At 45.4% G+C, this 17,049-nt stretch overlaps 1 long non-coding RNA gene across 1 annotated transcript; it reads left to right on the top strand.

The window, feature by feature from the left end:
* The first annotated feature begins 775 nt into the window (after window positions 1-775).
* Window positions 776-6,840, top strand: LOC146180692 (uncharacterized). The gene is made up of 4 exons (XR_014700392.1): window positions 776-853; window positions 2,656-2,827; window positions 3,302-3,382; window positions 6,231-6,840. It is a non-coding gene; the product is annotated as an uncharacterized LOC146180692 (long non-coding RNA).
* The last annotated feature ends 10,209 nt before the right edge of the window (window positions 6,841-17,049 follow it).

The raw sequence follows: 17,049 nt of genomic DNA on the forward strand, positions 1-17,049 counted from the left end.
AAGCCGGATTGGATTGGTAAAACGTTTATTCGGGGCCTGCAGTAGAACGCGCGCTCTGGACGGGACCTACACTGTAAAAACAAAAACACCTTTTTGGGCATTTGTCTAATTCAAAACACCCTTACACCCTGAGTCTAGGGTGTTCGTGCCACTGGAAATCACCTCTTGCATGCCAAATGGGTGCTTTGGTTGGAGAATATGCCTTAGGGTGTTACGGGCAAGCAATATCACCTAACATGCTGGGGGTATATGGCTGCGTAACTTCGTAGCCTTTTATACACAAGCGGCGCTGCTAATATAACCCAACACCTAAATAAAGCACCAAAAGTAACGCTAAAATTAAAATTACACACGAGTGCTTTCTAAAAATGAAACAGAAACTGAAACAAAATTTCACCGCCAGGAGGCCGCCGGTAGCTACGAACGCTCTTTTCAAATTTCACAATATGGCCGTTAGCATTGTGGAGTACGTTTCGACCACGTTTCGGCGAATGCTGAATGTGCTTCTTCGATTGTTTACCCTCGTGAAATGTGTTGCATTTCCCATGCATATGTGTTACAGAAGTGTGTACGCTTGTGAAGTGCCTTCTACATGTGGTGTTTAACGCAAACGGGCATTTGTCGTGTCGGCAAGTGTTCGGGCTTCTTTTTGCTTTGCTCAGGCCGAAGGACTGCTGCACCGCTTTATGTTTGAGATGTTCGAAAGAAGGCATGGACGATTTTTTCTTCTGCGTGACTAAGAGGTATATGCGCCGACTACATTTCACTCGCGCTGAAATCGCACTAGTTGGTTCGGTGCCGGTGATACGAAGGCGGACAGCGTACTGCGCGGCTGACGCAATCGTCTGTAAAGGTAAGCCTATTCTCACGCATATTGCGCTTTGTGGGAACAGTGTCCTACCGGGTTGCTGCATTCTGTGTCTTTTTGTGCCGGAACGCTCCAGAATGTGCTGAAATGAAAACGTGAGACACGCGCTTGTTTTCACCTGGCTGCCAAAATGACATCGCACATGTGGTAGATGTCGCGGCGAGTTACGCAGATTTCGCGCAAGAGCATCAGTCTCAACTTTCTTGAACAGAAATAATGTATGTGCTACGTTTCCTTGCATTTTGTACGCGCAGGAGGTTCACGAAACGATTTTCGTTTCTTGACAGTTTGATACTTGCGCTCAGTTCGCAACGACTCGGTTTTGTTCTACCGTTTCCGTTCGTGCGGCAAGGTCATGCTGGCGTACTACCTTAATTCTCCTAGCACTTTCGACTCCCCCCTCCTCCCTTATCTCTTACACTTCGCGCTCGCTCTCCTGAAACCTCCTTCATGCTTCATCTTTCACTCGGAGCGCTGCACCCCCCCCCCCTTTTTTTTTTTATTTACTCGGAGCATAGGCGCGCGCCGTCCTGCTGCTCGGGGAGCGTCCTCCCGCAGCTGTTCTGTTTTAACTTTTTGTTCGAGGAGGCTATGTTCGTTCTCGGCGGCCGTTCAGCGCGGCACGCCTCTGCGCTCGTGCTCTCGGCATCGAAGTGCGCTGGTCGGCCGGCCTGGTTGCATAATAGTTTATTCCCAACTGCGTAAACTATATGCCGCTATCATCAGCCTATGTTGACTTCCCCGCGTCTGGATTTGCCTTTTTTAATCACAATGGGAGCATTTTTCATTTTACGGGGACCATATTTTGCGGTTGCATGGAGTGTGAAGTTGCTTTTTTTATCATGCTGCTTTTGTTATAGCGTTTACTTTCGCTCTCGAAGAGTCATTTAGGTACGTATTTTATTTTCAGCAAGACTTCAATTAAGGCATTTGTACACGTGCTAAGTCAGCTGATGTGGTTCAAACCATCCAGTTTTCATTATTTTTGTGGTCACATTTCAACATAACTAACTGTTTGACCGCGTTACTTGATTTTTGTAGTGTCTTTAGACTAGAATAAATGGATATTCGATGCCTGATGCCTCAGCATTCAAGTAGAGGTCGACAGCTTGAATTCGGTGGCCAAATATTGTACCGGATGTTGCTATTACAGAGTTTGATTCTGACCAGATGTTTACTTTTTTTTTGTCTTTTGCTTAAATGTACATATGAAGCGGTTATCATAGCCTTAGTCGCATATGTTTACCTGCTTTGCTCATCACAGTGCGCATATTGCAGGCAAATTTGTGACTTACTGTTATTAAAAAATTTGTAATGTATGTGTTGAAAGCAGCTTACTGATTTAAAGGGCCCAGAAAACAATTTGACTTTCATATGCTAACGATGTATGTCTGTAGATTGCCTCTAAGAATTGAAGCCTACTTTTTAAAGCTGAGCGGGGACCCTTAGTTTAGAGATATATTACATATTTTATTGCCATTCAGCCGTGTGCCAAGTTGAGGGGAGGAGGATCATAATTTTTGCTTTGTTATTTTTTATATTAGACTTTCCTTAATATTGCTTGCAGTTTGGTGATGAGTGGCAAAATACTGATGGTTTTTGCAGTTTGCTAACCTTAGTAAATATTTGTATTTGCTGTTTGCTAATGCCAGTTTTTTTTTTTTTTTTTCAGATATGTACAAAGGCATCAATTGCCTTAGCTTTTGTACAATGATTTTTAATATTCAGTTACTTAAAACATTGAGTAAAATGAATTCTTTATGGCTACCATTCACACAAACTTGCAGTTCTTACATGACGTCAACATGCTGATCAAGAAGGACGGCAAAGAGGCAGTTGAAATTGGCCTTAACAAGACACTTGTCTTGGTTTTGAAGGACACCATTCGTGCAAGAAAAAAGGACATTGCCCGGGTGCTCGAAGTATGTTCTGGGGGAACACGTGAAAGGAGAAAGAAGCGTAAGTATTAAGCTGTTTCCTTCTGTTTGCTGCATGTGCTATATGGTTGGCAGTTATTCGCTAAATGCCTACATTTTTGCCATTTTGCATTGCCTTATAGATATACTAAAAACATGGCTGAGCATCAGAAATAATAATAAAACCATAACTAGTCTGTGCGTTTCTTCATATGTAACAATTTTTGCATTAGCTAAATTTAAATTACCTATTGTTCTTCTCCATTGTAATGGTGCAGCCTTTTCGAATCTGTTCAACTAGTAGCAGAGAATTAGGTGATACCTGATTCAAATCTTCACAAGCTTTGCTATTTTTTGCTGTAAGATGTTTGGCTTTCAGTTTGCGTGCCTCTACATGTTTTCAATTTTGTTTATTTGCCTTCCTAAATTAGACAATAAATTATCGCCTCAAAACTCGGCTGTCTCTTTTTACCTGCAAGGAGGTACACCATTGTTGTGTTGCTTATTTCTATTGTAGATGTACAGACAGTATGCATTCTGCAACTCTTGGCAAACATTGGGAACCAGCCGGGAGCTCTGGATGTTGTTTGTATCATTTGTAAGTTTTCTCTTTGTCATTTGAATATTCAGGAAGCCTACTTGAAACCGACATTATTAGCGAATTTTCTTTGTTTCTAAAATGGCTTACAGTCTAACTTGTAATAATATGTATTAGTGATTCATAATTCAAATAGAAATACTACACAAGTTTTCATCACAACTGTGAATTCTTTGCTGTGAAAGGATTATTTGTACTGTAAGTACAATCAAAAGCACTTTTAAGAGACTGCTGCCATCACATGCTTACCACGTCGTATTGCATACAAGAGTCACCTGATGAAGCACTGGTAATGTCAAGATTGGTGCAGTGTGCCATTTGACTAAGCACTCTGCTGTAGTGGACCAGCAGTGCTTTATCAGATGGCTCTTGCAGGCAGCTTGGTGGGGTTTAGCATTTGCTGGAAAGGGGTCTCTCAACCTGCTCATGCATGCTAGTACCTAACATGTTCCTAATCTCTGGAATATATAATCTGAGACTGCTTCAAAAGAAATATTTGCCGCATTGTCTTATCCTACAGGCTTCTGAAGGTGGGTAATGCAGTTTAATAGTGGTTTTAAAAAAATGCTGTAATTTGCTAGCCAAGTTTGAAATGATGTAATAATTTTAATTCTTCTGAGATTAGGTTTACCACATTGGTTGGGAGAAAATACTGCTTTGTTTCAAGGTTCATGCTTTATAAATATAATGCCTTCAACTACAATGCTAACATTTCATGCATTAACCATGTGGCACTGTTATAGACATTCTCATTTATAGTAAACATTCTCAATAAATCCAAATTGTTATTTTGCATTTCAAGTTAGTCAACATATTTTTTAGTATTCGAACCTTTAGTATTTCAAAGTGCTCAGACTGCCTGCCGCTATAACGATTACAACTTCTTAAACACTTGAGCTTTCTGCCGCCTCTCGAGGCTCACCACTGATGTTCTGGATGTCTATGTGCTATGCGTGGAAAATGTTTTAACATGCCATGCTTCAGTGTTGACATTTTTTAGAGCTTCTGCTGTTTGGTTGTTTGGTAATGCTCTGCTGTTGCACATGTAATTGTCGCTCAACTCAAAGCTCCAGAGTACACTTTCAATGAATAATGTGTGATAAGTTTCAGAACTGCCACATAGAGCAGCGAGAACACTTTTTCCTTGTTGCTAAAACTTAAATGACCCCGCCGGGGTGGCGCAGTGGTTACGGCGCTCGACTACTGTTCCCAAAGACGCGGGATCGAATCCCGGCCTCGGCGGCAGCTTTTCGATGGAGGCGAAAAGCAAGGCGCCCGTGTGCTGTGCGATGTCAGTGCACGTTAAAGAACCCCAGGTGGTCGAAATTTCCGGAGTCCTCCACTACGGCGTCTCTCATAGCCTGAGTTGCTTTGGGACGTTAAACCCAACCAACCAACCAACTAAAACTTAAATGTAAACACTTCAGGATGCATTGCGATGACCTAGGGCTTGGCTGGTTCATACTTAGCACAAGAAGAAGTGCAAAAGTTCAGAAATGCATTATGTGTTATGTATTACATGCGCTTTGTTGTTGTTTTTTTGTAGTGCCCCATCACTAAGTATGCTCTTTCCACGTTTTTTTTTTTTTGTTTGGTTCTGCAGTATCTACTTGGCCAGTGCAGGGTATGCTGTAGGCCTTGTGTGAAGCCTTCAGTTGAGCCAGCTGTTAATATTTTAGTAGTAAACACCGTGTTCCAGTGCTTTCAACAAATCATTACAAATTTTGAAGGTAGCCTATAACTAATTTTATTTTCAGTTGCAAGATATTCAGCAGTGGGTAAAGTGAGGATCAGAACTGCACCAATCATGGTTGCTTGAGAAAGATGCTCTCCCATTAATGCTAGAAAAAAGAAACTGCCTTAATTTTATATTCAAGTGCACATTGAGTTCCAAGAAAACTGTGCTTACTGGGGCATTGTTATTCAATTGCCCCATTTCTCTGCCTATTTCGAAAATGATACTGGGACCAGTGCAGCCCCAGCATCCATTCAGAACTTGTTTCAGTGCATTGTGGGATACCAGCAGAGCACCTGCATCTTTGTAAAGTAAATTTCAGTATTTTCTCCCATCATACAAGTGCAACCAGTGTCTTCGCGTCACAGCTTCGCTGAATCTCGCACACCACTAGCGTACCCAACAGAAATGTGTGAAAAAGAATTGGTTTCGCACTGGAAGGTGGTGGTTTCTGTAATAGGGCAGTTCAATTTACAAATGCTGTTAAATCATTATGTAAAATACAAGGCAGTATTTTTGTCTTTTGGCCTGCATTACCAGTGTTTTTTTTTAATTTGTTACCTTTTTTGAAACAATTTTTTCCGGTTGAAATCATCCAAATGCTGTTAGGAGCGATAGAAATCCAGCTGGTATTTTTTCCTTCTGCATACTTTAACAAGCTATTGGTTGTTTACATTTTTAACTATCATATTAAACATTCCAGTTCATGTGAAATGAAAAGTTTGTGGGGCAGCGTGGAAGTTCTCTAACCCAGGTGCTTTTGATGGGTGTAGCCATTTTTATTCAACAAAATAGCTTGCATAATCTGAAAATACCATGCAACAGTATGCTGCGTGAATAAAAATGGGTTGACCTTACATGCTCTCATTTATGACTTGATCAAACACTGCCAGCTTTGTGCCTTCTGAATCAACCATAACAGTATACTCTGCATTGTTAATTGTGAGATACCACTAGTTGTTTCTGATGGGGCCCTTTTCCAGCACACTGCTGTACACTAAAGGGGCATTGGTGTATTCTAAATATAGAGTAGAAAATATGTTGTTTTTGCTCAGGCGCAATGGACATTTATACAGCTGCTCTCTTATGCACTTCTTTCACATTTTTATCAAGGAACAGGAAGAAAAGCCTGCCACGCCCTGCGTCGGATATACTGGGAGCAGCATCAAAGAAGCTGAAGAGCATTTCTTCTTCATTGAGCACCGGAAGCTTCTTCGAGTCATCGCCTCTACGTAGGGTATTGTTCCAAAAATGGGTTGATTTTGGCTGTTCAATCTGTGATATGACAAGGCGTCCGATAATTTTTGCTGCTTTATAGAGCACCTCTTTTTGGGCGTATGTGTGTTGAAGTCAAGATGCGCTGCACGACGCTTTATTTCATCGCACAAGGCCGAACTTTATGCAAGTGCACGTGTTGACACTGACAAAGTGTAGGTTTATTATTGTGTACTCCGATTATTGTTGCATACCACGAAAATTTTTGTTGTTTTTTAAGAAATTTCACCATGCTGTTGTGACATTGTGACATGTGTGCATTGTTCGGATATGTTTTTCAAAAAAATTGTATACTTTGTTGTCTGCATTTGTTGGAACTGTTTTGCTTCATTCATTTTTTTAGGTATTTACGTCCATAACATGTATGTTTTTGCCCGTCTGCTAGGCTCTCGGTTGAGAGCGGCCGTATTGTCAAATAAATGAGGTTCCATAGCGCAAAGCAATGAAGGAACAGAACACAAGTACCCCTCCTGACTCCCTCCCCCCAATGGCACCCGAGCACCCACTACTCCGAACCCCGACCCTTCTATGCCGAATAAAATGCTTCCAGTTACCTTCTGTGTTTGAAGCTGTGACATTCTTTCGTAACATGCTCTGTGAATTTGAGAAAACAATCATACTGGCATGGGCCATTCTAGATGTCAAAATAATGGCATGCAGCATCTCTTTACATGCTCATTTGGCATTGCAGGTGGTTACCAGGTATACTATTAAGCTTGATTGCAAATGTGCACATAGGAAAAGCATTAAAGAACGTGTAGTGGCAAAGGTAATTCCTAATTAGGGAATGCAATATATGCAGGTTATCCGCACTGATTTTTTTCAAGGGGTGTAAGGGTGCAATGCCACTTTTCCCACCCTGCAATAGGGTGTAAAGGTGATGAAAACACCCCAGTGCATTGGCCCCATAGAAGGGTGTTATGACCAACCGAATCACCATCTTTGAGGGTGTACTGGCACACTGAAGCGACTTTTTCTCAAGGGTGCATGGGTGTTAGTTATAGACATGCGAAAACACCTAAAGAGGTGTTTTTGTTTTTACAGTGTACGTCGTTCTCTGGGCACCGGCCGCGCGGCCTGGGTCCCCTCTCGCCGTGGCCGGCTCGCTGGTTCCCTGCCGGGCCAGCGCCTTGATGACCTGCTGGGCGGCCCAGAGTTGCTCCTCTTGATTGTCGCTCCCTGCGGCTGCTTCCAGTCGCGGCGCGATCCTCCCAGACTTAGCTTCTTCCTGGTACTTGTTACAATTCCACAGCATGTGTGCGAAGTCGGCTGTCTCCGTTCGGCAGACTGCACTTGTCTGTCGGGTGCGTCTCGGGATACATTCTATGCATCAGCGGCGGACTGGGGAGTGAGCCTGTCTGTAGCTGTCTGAATAAAATGGTTTGCTCTCGACCATACATGGCAGTAATTGAATTACAGTAATTTAATTACTTGTCTCGGTAATTTGTAATGTAATGAATTCCTTTTTCGCGTTGGTGATTTAGTAATGTAATGAATTACTTTTTGGCAGTAATTTCGCAGCAAAAGTAATTAATTCCTTTCGAAATTACTTTTACTAAAATGCGCCACTACTCCTTCAATAGACGACGAAGTAGAGTGCCGCGAAAGCAGGAACGGCGTGCGGCAAGCGAAGCCAGCGTAACGGATCGGCAAAGGGGGACAGAGTTGTGCAGAACAGTGCGTCTGAGACCTCAACCATTCTCCAAGGAGCAGGATACAAGGCGTCAAGGGAATGCTAGGGAGATGGTGCAAGAAGGTTGCAGCTGAGAACTAGTTTGGAGCGCGGCGTACCGGCACTCCCTGTTGCGTCCGCTAGGGCACAGTGCATGGTGCCTGGTTACACTCAACACCATGGGGCGAAGGAGGATTGGGGTTGGGGGAGATAGGCAGAAGGGTCCATGACGTGAGGCACCGTGGCTTGGGCATTACTGAGCAGTGAGCAGAGCACAAAGGTGCCGACATCTATTCTTGGGGCTGCGGAAGCAATAAATAACCTAGCTTTTCGGGCGCTTCAAATGACGGAGACAGCTCCGGGCCAGCAAGACGCTGGGGTTCGTCGGTCATTTCAGGACCGTTCGACCATGTTTTTGTTTTGTTTTTTGCGGTAGTCTTGTTTTTGTAATCGCACGTACTGTAGGAGAGAGAGAAGGAATAGCTCTCTGGAATGGAATTTGGCGGGAAGACGAAAGAATGTGGGTGCTTCGCGTCTGGTGAACAAGTGGTTTTGCTTACTAGCTTTGCTTAGTTTTTGCATGCATGGAAACTAGAAAGTAATTTAAAAGTAATTTAATTACTCAGTGGAAGTAATTGTAATGTAATTACATTACTTTTTGGGAGCAGTAATGAGTAATGTAATTTAATTACTTTTCTGCGATTTTCAGAAAAGTAATTAGTAATGTAATTTATTTCCTTTTCAAAAGTAATTTTGCCATGTATGCTCTCGACTGAGCCCCGAGCAAGGGGGCGGAAGAGGTCTGCGAGCTAGGCGGAACACCTTGGTTATTTCGTTGTAGTCGGTCATTCGGTCTTTGGTGCTGAACCACAGCGGCCAGTCGACCGAGGCGCGGTCCGTTAGCGCGCGCGCCTCGGCGTGTGCCTTCTCGTTGTGGTTGGCGTTGCGGTCTGACGCCTCGCCCGCGTGCGCGAGGAACCACTTGATTCTCACTTGTCTGCTGCCATCGTCGTTTTTGGTTGCCTGCAGTAAGCGCACAGCTTCTTTCGCTATCCTGCCTTTGGCGTAATTTCTCACCGCCTGCCTCGAGTCGCATAGCACTGTGTGGCAGTCGCGGTCGGCGTTGGCCAGGGCGATGGCCACCTCCTCCGCTTGCTCTGCCTTGGTGCATCTCGTGCTGGCCGTCGTGCGAACGGTGCCGGTCGCGTCGACGACGACCGTCGTGAAGCCGTGTATCTTGGCGTACTCAGCTGCGTCAACGTAGCGTGCGTGTGTGTCGGCCGCGTGCTTGTCTATCAGCGCCTTGGCTCTCGCTGCTCTCCTCCCTTTGTTATACTCCGGGTGCATGTTCTTCGGTACCGAGTCCACTCTAATGTTGCGCCTGATCTCATCGGGGACGGGGAGCTGCGTCTGCTCCCTGCCTTGATATCCAATTTCCAGGTTGTCCAGGATTTTCCGGCCGGCCTTGGTCGAAGACAGTCTTTCGAGCTGTGCGGCACGTTGGGCCTCCGCTATTTCCTCCAGCGTGTTGTGCACCCCTAGCAGCAGGAGGCGTTTGGTGCTCGTTGTTTCGAACAGTCCCAGTGCCGTCTTGTAGGCTCTGCGGATGAGTATATCTATCTTGTTTCTCTCGCTCTTGTTCCACTTGTGGTAGGCCGCCACGTACGCTATGTGACATATGACAAACGAGTGGATCAGTCTGATCAGGCTCTCTTCTCTCATTCCACTGTTCTTGTTCGTGACTCGTTTGAGTAGTCTCGTGGCGTTCGCCGCTTTCGCAATGAGCCGGGTGACGGTCTCGCCGTTTCTGCCGTGCGTCTCGATCGTCAATCCAAACACTCTGATCTTTGTTGACTCTTGGGATCGCGTTTCCCTCTCTGGTCTTGACTGATTGCCTCGTACTCTCTCGGGGTGCTCTTGGGTTTGCGGTGCTTGACGGGCGGGTAGACGAGGAGCTCCGACTTGCTCGGCGAGCATCTGAGCCCCGTTCCGTCGAGTTGGTCTTCGATAGCATCAACGGCCGCCTGTAGGGTGGATTCGATGTCGGCATCGCTGCCTCCTTCCAACCACAGCATTATGTCGTCCGCGTATATCGTATGTCGGACTTCCTTGATGTTCCTGAGCCTTTCGGCCACTCCTATCATCACGAGATTGAAAAGCACCGGCGAGATGACCGATTCCTGAGGTGTGCCTGTGCTTCCCAGCTTCTTCTGCTGTGCTTGGAGGTCACCCGCTCTGAGCTCGGCCGTTCTGTCCGTGAGGAAGTCTTTGATGTAATTGTAGGATCTCTCTCCCATTTTGAGTTTCGAGACTTGGGATAGGATCGCTGAGTGCTTCACCTTGTCGAAGGCGCTCTGCAGGTCGAGTCGCAGTACTGCTCTGTTGTCGCCAGTGTTGCCGTCGATGATCTGGTGCTTGAGTTGTATCATTGCATCTTGGGTACTTAGATGCTGCCTGAAGCCAAAGATCGTTTCCGGGTAGACATCTTCTTTCTCGAGGTATTCTTGCCACCTGTTGAGCAGGACGTGCTCCAACACCTTGCCCACGCAAGATGTGAGCGATATGGGTCGGAGGTTATCCGTGTCGGACGGCTTGCCCGGCTTGGGGTCAGGATGATCTTGGCCTTCTTCCACTGCGTCGGCAGCGTTCCCGTTTTCCAGCATTTGTTGTAATAGCTCGTGAGGCTTTCTATGGATTTGTCGTCGAGGTTCTTAAGCGCCTTGTGGGTGATTCGGTCCAACCCGGCCGCCGACCTGCTGTTGAGGTCCTGCAGTGCCATGCGAACTTCTACGTCTATATATCTGTCGAGACGGGCGTTGGGCAGCCCCCCGTACGGCCCATGGCACTCCGTGGGCGTAGTCGGCAGGTATCTGTCGCTGATGCGTTTCGTCACCTTATCGGCGCCGTGTTTAGTGACTTCTCGATGGATGAGTTTCGCCAGTCGTTCCCTTTGGTGTGACTTAGTCTTGGTTTCGTCGAGCAGATGCTTCAGCAAGTTCCATGTTTTCCCTTTGTGCATCTGGCCGTCGGCAGCGTTGCATATCTCGTTCCGCTGTTGCGCACATAGCGTGCGACAGTGGTCCTCGATTGCTCTGTTGAGTTCTGCGACTTTCTTTTGTAGCCTACGATTAAGGGGGAAAGCCGCAGAGGCGCAGCGAAACGTGCGGCTGGGTGATCGCATGTATGGCACCCTTCGTTTTGGCCGGTACCGAGCACCCAAATGACACTTAAACCTTTTATTTTACACTGCGACTGTGAGCAGTGCGAAAGGAAGTCTCGTTTATCTTGTCCTCTGATGCGACAAAGAGTGCCCGAGAAAGAACTCAGGATTTGACTCTGGCATTGTTCTCAGAGCGGGCAAGCCATAAGCTCCCCTTTACTCCGGCGCCGGGCCTTCAGCATTGTGGCTGGGTGGTCTTTCCCTTTACATGTCGTTGCTCGTAGTAGTAAACACGAGTGGCGCGGGGCAATGCACTGTGGAAAGAATTTGACCAGCAGCGGCAGCGTGGATGGGGCAGCGGTGTGCGGGAGACAGGTGGGAAGAAAGTCTCCCGACGGCACAGCGTTAGATACCCTCACCGGAGAAAGTGTTTTGCCGTGACCTTTGTTTGTTGTAATTTGTATTGCTAATGGGGCCCTGGGTTAGAGGTTGAGGCCAACCCACGGGGCTGTGCCAATCTAGCACTTTTCCTGATTGGACCACTGATGTGTGAGGCTGGCCTCTGAAAATGACCGCCCCTATTTCTTTGTTTTGTGAGTGTGTAAAACGGGACGTGATCCAAGAGAGTTGAGTCCAGTCTGAGCTGGGACTCCATGCGTTGGCATGTAACACGGCTGTTCTACTTAGGCTATAACCAGTTAGGCCGAAGAGTAATGTAGCGCGGAGTGTCCATTTTGTAAATTCATTTCTGCTTCCAGTTTTACTCTCTGTATATATGTAATGCTGTAAATTATGTTCTACCATCTCCACCTTCAAGTACGCCTCCTGGTCTTCTCCACGCAGTACTACATGACAGAAAGGGTTTACAGAACCTTCCGAAAAGGAACGAACAACAAATTCTACTACAGCTTCAAGTGATTTAGCCTTTCTTTACAGCCCATTTGTCTCCAGATACAGCACATCAGTATTCTGTCCAACTGCACTATATCACTTTGCAACTGTTATGTATATGCACAACAGCAACTCAGCTTCTTATCCTGCCGCGCCATCTCTACGTGGCCGCTTCAGTCCTAACAAGGCTCCAAAGCCAGCGCCACCTACGTAACAGCAAACCAAGCTCAATCCTGAATAAACCTCAGTTTCTTTTTTGTTCACAAATGGGCTGGACCGTGTCGTCAGTCTCTCCGACTATAACTAAAATGTAACAGTAACAACAACCATAAAATTATAATTCAGTCCTCTAACGTTACTCTCGTCGTCCGTGGACAACGCTCAATACCTGCTCCACAGAGCGATCCTAACCTCTCCTATTTTTCATGTTAGCCCTATTTCATGGTCATCCTCCTTACCAGATCCCTCCTATCTATTTTTGAACTCCATGGTAATTCGAGACCATCGTATCGCCAATATATCTAACCACGCAGTGGAGCTAGACATGACGCACGGTAACAGGACAGACACACACACAATTCGAAGTATATTTCAGTATTAGTCTCGCCATTGCGGCACTTCCACGTGCACTTCGGTTCAATCGTTTGCTGAAGTTGCTCATGATCTGCAACGCAGAGATAAACTAGTCAATTTATTGATTGGTAACTTACTAAGTGCAGTCACACACAAAGGATGCACCATCGGCTGCCAAGATGTCATCTCCAGCTCTCGCTTTTAGACCGTTGCACCCCAGTGGAGCGCCCGAGAAACCGCACACTCATATTTAGCAGTGCTGGAATTAACAATACGGCGTATACTCTAAACTTATCTTCAACCTACGCATCAAATATGCTGCCAATTTAAGTGCTATATATATAAAAAAGCATTCAAATGCAAAACTATGTTATATTGGACGGGAAAATATTGCCCGGTAATGTGCACGATGCATTGTCGGACCTTTTTTTATGAGGAAGCATTAATAAAGTTACGTTGTGGTATAATTCCAAGGATCAGTCTTACACAGGGCGTGACGTAATTTCTTTCATCTGCCGAATTGTAGCGAGGTTGATTGCATATATATTATGAAACAGCCCAGACATTTCTGCTGCAGAAACAATGGGGCATTCGGAATGTTCTACAATCGGTCACGGTGGCAGCCTACTTCCGTTATCACGCTGTCTCCTCTGTCGCCCGCTCTCACCTGCTGCGGCAGTAATTAAGGAAGAAAAGCTGATCTGTGCTGTACAGGCGCTCCTGTTTCTGGTCGTCTCTGATCACCAGCAACGGGTGTTTACTGCGTTCCACCTGTGAGGGTGGATCCCCGGCGGTGCTGTTGAGTGCATGCCAGGCAAGGCCTACGGCGACGATATCCAACAGGTTAGCCATGAAGTCAGGACCGCAGCTGAGGTTCTTCGCCTGGTGGCCGAGTTCCGTCCAGGGAACACGGCCAACTGTAGCATTTACGCCTTCATCCTGCGTTCAGTTTAGAGAAATTCGATTTGAAATAAGAGCCCGGCATGACATTCATGCTCCAACTAGGTAATCGGTACACACTACAAAAATTAATCTATTTTGCAATGCGTTATAGCACATTTCCAGGCAGAAAGATCTTGCAGCCAACTTTCGATCTGCAATTCAAGTTGAGCTAAATTAGGGCAAGGAATCTAGTTGAGTGCACGGGGACACGTGTGACAGGGCCCCTTCTCCAATCGTATCCCTGGACTTCTGGAACTGTTTGAAATTACCCTGCATGTAAATTCCTACATCCGTTTCGCACATCGTGAATGCATGTAACCCTAAAGCCGTCAGTAGTACATAACCTGTACACAAGAGTAGTCCTCTTCGGTTGAAACAGAATGTGTGTTTCGGGGCGACATCCTGAGCTCCTCTATATCTTTATGTGATTGCTAACAAGGTTTGCGTTCTTCTCCTTCAACGCCTCATTCCGTCCCCATTTGAAAGGCGCGCAATTTTATACCTCGTGCTCCTGGGGAGAAATAATATCAGCTTCTCTATAAAACCCCTCCTACCCTCGCACTAACCGTTCATCATCATTGCGAATGAAATTGTAAATAATCCACGACAGCCCCTAATTTTTATTTTACGTTGGCAAAAGATTATAATTGCCTCTCGCCCTTGCTTTTAACTATTTTCGGCTAATGCAGCTCCGATCCCACTGTGAGCTTGTGGTCGTTTTCATTCTGCCTTCCACCCAATTATCTACACCGTCACGTTGTTGTTTCACAACAATCAACACCAACAATTCCCCCCGCCCTTTCCATGGTGTCATTGGCTGTGGTCCCTTTTGTATGAGTCACTCCTAGTCACGTTAATTTGCGCTGAGCGATTCGTATTGTAGAATATCATTTAAAATAGAGCAGTCGATAACAATGAACGTGGTCTGCAGTGACCTGTGTTGGTCAGCTGATCATTCACAACCGTAAAAGCAACCCGCGTTTTAGTACTCCACGTATCAAGCAAGCTTGACACATTGAATTTCTGGAGCTTAAAATTGCGCCTCAGAATGTTTTTGGTTAGGCAGCAAGGAAAGCTTTAAGAACAGACTTCTTTTCCTCAGGGAGAAATACGATCACTTCAAACAATATTGTATGCAAATACAGTTATTTTTAGTTTTCCTCAGTCACATCCAAAGTCGTGTTCATTTTGGCAGCAACATTACTGCATCTCTCCTGTTTTTTTTTTAAGTGATGAGGAGGATACCACTCTCTCCATTTCGCTACCCGCAACCCATGGCAGGTTGCAGGCTCGGTGGACACAACATCGAACATCACAAACCGGACATCGAATTCTCTTCATGATGGGATTGTGTATAATCTGAATATAAATACTCCTATAAGGAAGCTTAAAGGGAGCAACATTGGTTTGGGCTTATAAGATTGACGTCCCAAAACGGATCAGGCTATGAGAGACGCTGTAGTGAACGGCTCCGGAAATTTAGACTCCGTGGGGTTCTTTATTTGCACTGACATCGCACAGCACACGGGTGCCTTGCTTCTCGTATCCATCAAAAGGCAGTCGGTGAGGCCGGAATTCCATCCCGCATCCTTGGGCACAGGAGAGTGACATTCCCTTGAACGCACTCCCTGCCCTTCCCGGGCCAGATTTTTTTCTTGTAAGAATGTTGAATACCTATAGTTGGTAACGGAATCCGATTCTTGATTCGAAACATGCCCTCTAACTCCTGCTCCGCTTGCTTAAACACACACACACACACACACACACACACACACACACACACACACACACACACACACACACACACACACACACACACACACACACACACACACACACACACACACACACACACACACACACACACACACACACACACACACACACACACACACACACACACACACACACACACACACACACACACACACACACACACACACACGGCAGTCTTTTCCATTGATTTTAATCTTTATTTCAGCCACCATTAAATGCTATCCTTAAAATGTTTAGCGCAGCAAATATATAACTTCAATGATTTCTAATTACATCAAATGAACGTTGTTCCATGCGTAAATACACCGCTGTTGCCAACAACATATCATTACGTATATTAGTGGGTTTGGTTTGGTTTGTGGGGCTTAACGTCCCCAAAGCAACTCAGGCTATGAGAGACGCCGTAGTGAAGGACTCCCGAAATTTCGACCACCTGGGGCTCTTTAATGCGCACTGACATCGCACAGCACACTGACGCCTTGCTTTTCTGTCGCAGGACTTGAAAAAGTGACCTGCTCCGAATCAAAGAGTCCTAGAGGACAGGCTACTGACGTTTTACTCCTTGAATGAATAATTCGTAATTATAACACGTAATGCTAACACAATCAAGGATATCGGAAACGCTTCTGGTTCAGTTTCAAGAATATAACGCCATAGGGTTAATGACTCCTGTATGCCTGGTTTTCTTGAAAATGCCCCTTCGTATAGATGTTTCTTCCTGATCGCTTAATCCGTGATATTTTCTATTTGTGCCTCTATTATCACACCCCACTATTTAGCATACATTCGTAATCTACCACTTATGTGAAGGACCATCTGATATAAATTCAGTCTCACTTTAACCATGCCGTATCAACGTGCCTACATGGCCTCCAAGGAGCAGACTGATATGTAATCTAAGAATGGCGGAACTTTCGATTCTCGTCTCGTTGGAAAAACCCGAGCTGCCTGCGCCTGCCCGCTTGCCACGTCATGCATTTTCGTGACGTCCCACTACCCCCATCAATCGAGTGCATGACCATGTCACCTACCATCATGACACTCATCAGGAGTAGCATGCTGGGCTCAGCACCTGGCAGACAACTCCTGTTATCAATAATATTATTAAACATGATGTCACACAACTATCCCGATTATCTATTTTATTCAAACAGTTTCGGACGGTGGATCGTCCTTCTCCAGGGTAAAATTATTCTGCCCTGAAGAAGGACGGTACACCGTCCGAAACTGTTGGAATAAAATTGATAATCGGGAAAGTTGTGTGACATCCTGTTTGAATTTAGCTCTGACCCATTAGTAACAAGCAAACCATGTTTATATATATATTGTAGAAATCCCGAAGAAGAGGAAACACATAGAAGAAGAGAGGGAAAAGGATGTTGAGACTCTCGTGCCCGTGTCGGGCTCGCAGCCGTTGGTCAGCTTTCTCTTCCTCCTCGACCTATGCAGCGCTCCGACGTCAACCCCCCATCGTGTGTGTATATATATATATATATATATATATATATATATATATATATATATATATTTATATATATATATTTATATACATAATTCTACCTTGAAGAAGGACGGTCCACCGTCCGAAACTGTTGGAATAAAATAGATAATCGGGAAAGTTGTGTGACATCCTGTTTGAATTT

The sequence above is a fragment of the Amblyomma maculatum genome, chromosome 8 (genome assembly GCF_055883805.1).
Source record: "Amblyomma maculatum isolate TAMU_Amacu chromosome 8, ASM5588380v1, whole genome shotgun sequence".
Taxonomy (NCBI): Eukaryota; Metazoa; Arthropoda; class Arachnida; order Ixodida; family Ixodidae; genus Amblyomma; species Amblyomma maculatum.